Raw genomic sequence first — 2536 nt, 5'->3', positions numbered from 1 at the left:
AACAGATAGACTTGCAGTATTTTGTCGCCGGTTGTCTGCTTGCTAAGAGACGACGCTCCTTCACCACTATCGGTCGTGTTATGACTTGTCATAACAAGCTCTCGCTTACAAGCAAAACATTTTTTAATCTGAGAAGGATTGTAGCAACACGAAGATCATAACATAACATGTTTATTTGTTAAAGCAGGATATGCCAAATTATTTTTACGGTGACAATACGAGCGTGGCTATTTTAAATTTAATTATATACAGAGGAGTTAAGTGCTAACTCTAATTTGTTGATGTAATGACAGCGCTGTGACGTCAAGGCTTGTGTGCAGGTGGCTAGGAGTTAATTAGGTCGGCAAGATTAAACTAAACTGATAATAATCAACTAACTTTCTTTTGTGATTTCATAAAAGGCGGATGTGGAGGATTAAACATCTTTGTTATGTACCTAGCTGCAAAATAAAAGTGAAAAGTTGGATTTGGATTGAAATTTTTTTGTTGGAACTGTTTGATAAATAAAATAATCTTCAAATTCCTCGCAAAGTTTTGAAATAATTTAATTTTTTTAGACTAAAGTTGATGTTAAGCATTTTAGCCTGTTTCACTCAGTTTAATTTTTTTTATTCAATTTTGACATTATAAAGTGACATTATTGATTCCATAGTAACACGCATAAGTAGTGATTTATTTAAAACCGTTTTAATTCACTAGTGATTTAAAAATTATTTCACTATTGATTTAAATAACTTTAATGAATACCAACAAATACTTTTATTTAAAATAAATGTTACAATTCTCCAATTCTACAGCCTCCAAAAACTCCCACAATTAGAGCCACTTTTTGCAGCAAATATTCATCATCTGAAGCAGTGTCTAAAAACTTTTCCATTTCTTCGAAGCTGAAGACTTTAGATTTCTTTGGTCTGTGCCCTACAGAGTGTTGTTTTAAGAAAGCAGATACCTGATGAAATCTACATCAATTATTTATTAGTTCAAAACTTATTATAAACAATATAATCCTCACAAACCTGCTTATATCGATATTTTCTTTAACAGATAACATTTTCTTCAGTCAGTTGGGAATAATACGCCCACAATGACGAAGATTTTGCATTTTTGGATCGTTCAGAAATCTAGGCCAAAAGTATTCTCTCGTCTACTCCCTTTCCATCCTTCCACTTCCTCCATTCACAAAAATTTGAATACTCTTTTTCGTATAATTGTTTAGATTTTGCTGGCACCACTTTATTTATAGCTTCTGAAGCTTCTTGAATGACCAATTCAGGCAGGAAGACCTGGTTTTCCTCTTTAAAATCGCTGATTTTAGCCATTTTTTCCATACGCGTTACAATTCTCGCACTTTTGCAAATAAATAAACAACTCGTTGTTATGGAAATTTGATTCGCATGTGATATGATTTGTATAGACCGAACGGTTAATTTTAACATTTTCTTGCATTTTTTGGTAAATTTTGGTCAAAATTGAATAAAAAAATATATACGACACGTGAATTAATCCTATTAATTTGCTCGAAGAATTAATCCACTCGCTTGCGCTCGTGTATTAAATTTTCTTCTCGCAAATACACAATGGTTTAATTCACTTATTGTATAATATTTATTACACATTTGGTAAAAAAACCTATAAAATTCACAAAAATAAGTCGAAATTGGTGATATTTGACTCGCTTTAATTTTATTTTTTTTCGAAATTGCATCAAAAGTGAAGCAACAAAAATGCAAAATTTTGCTGTTATTAAAAATGGTGTTACACTAACTCTTCACGCCTCTTAGCTGAAATATCACGAAATTAGATAAAAGTTTATATATTTCAGCTTTTTTTGTTCGATTTAGCTAGTTTTTAGCAATTTTGGTCAAAAGTGTTGTTTAAACCTAATGTAAGTAAAGTAAGTAAAGCCTAGTACTGCTTAATTTTTGTTTTTTTTTGAGTGTTTCAGTCTCTGATTTAGTACATTTGCCAGTCAGATACCTAATTAATTATTCAATAGTATTAAGAGTCATTTGGCAAATTAAATATGTTAAAAATGTTAATATTTTTCGTGAATTTAAGAACTTTTTTTAAGATCAAAACACTTTTTTTTATTAATACCACTAACACTGGCAATCATGAAATTTAATCCAAACTGATGTTATTTCAGCTTATTTTGCACTTCTTCAAAAATAAGCCGAAAAATTATAACATTTGGTCGAAAATTTGTGGTTTTTATATTTTTCAAACGAGTTAACACGTGTATGGAGTCATATTACTAAATTTCGACTAATAGTACGTTTTTTGTTTTCCTTTTCTCAAATTTTGATATGCTTTAGAGCCAGTAAAGAAATTATCTCTAAAAATTTTGTAAATACAAACCGAAATTTCTTCAAGTAGTTGGTCAGAAAACTGTATGAACTCTGCGATTTCGAATTTTTAACACGTTTCCATTTTTTCGACAAATTTTGATAAAAGTATGTGAAAATTAAATTATTTCAACCAGAGATTCATTTATTGTTCAAGAACATTTTACAACAATCTTGGTTAAAACTATTGT

General features: G+C 29.9%; 1 long non-coding RNA gene across 1 annotated transcript; it reads right to left on the bottom strand.

The window, feature by feature from the left end:
* Positions 1-781: 781 nt before the first annotated feature.
* LOC135266712 (uncharacterized) lies at positions 782-1491 on the bottom strand. Its single transcript, XR_010334860.1, has 2 exons — positions 1017-1491; positions 782-959 (listed from the first exon to the last, which is right to left on the bottom strand). It is a non-coding gene; the product is annotated as an uncharacterized LOC135266712 (long non-coding RNA).
* Between the last annotated feature and the right edge of the window lie 1045 nt (positions 1492-2536).

The sequence above is a fragment of the Tribolium castaneum genome, chromosome 1, assembly GCF_031307605.1.
Source record: "Tribolium castaneum strain GA2 chromosome 1, icTriCast1.1, whole genome shotgun sequence".
NCBI classification, from domain to species: domain Eukaryota; kingdom Metazoa; phylum Arthropoda; class Insecta; order Coleoptera; family Tenebrionidae; genus Tribolium; species Tribolium castaneum.
Note: the sequence above shows the minus strand (reverse complement) of the source record. Positions and strands in the feature narration are given on the sequence as shown.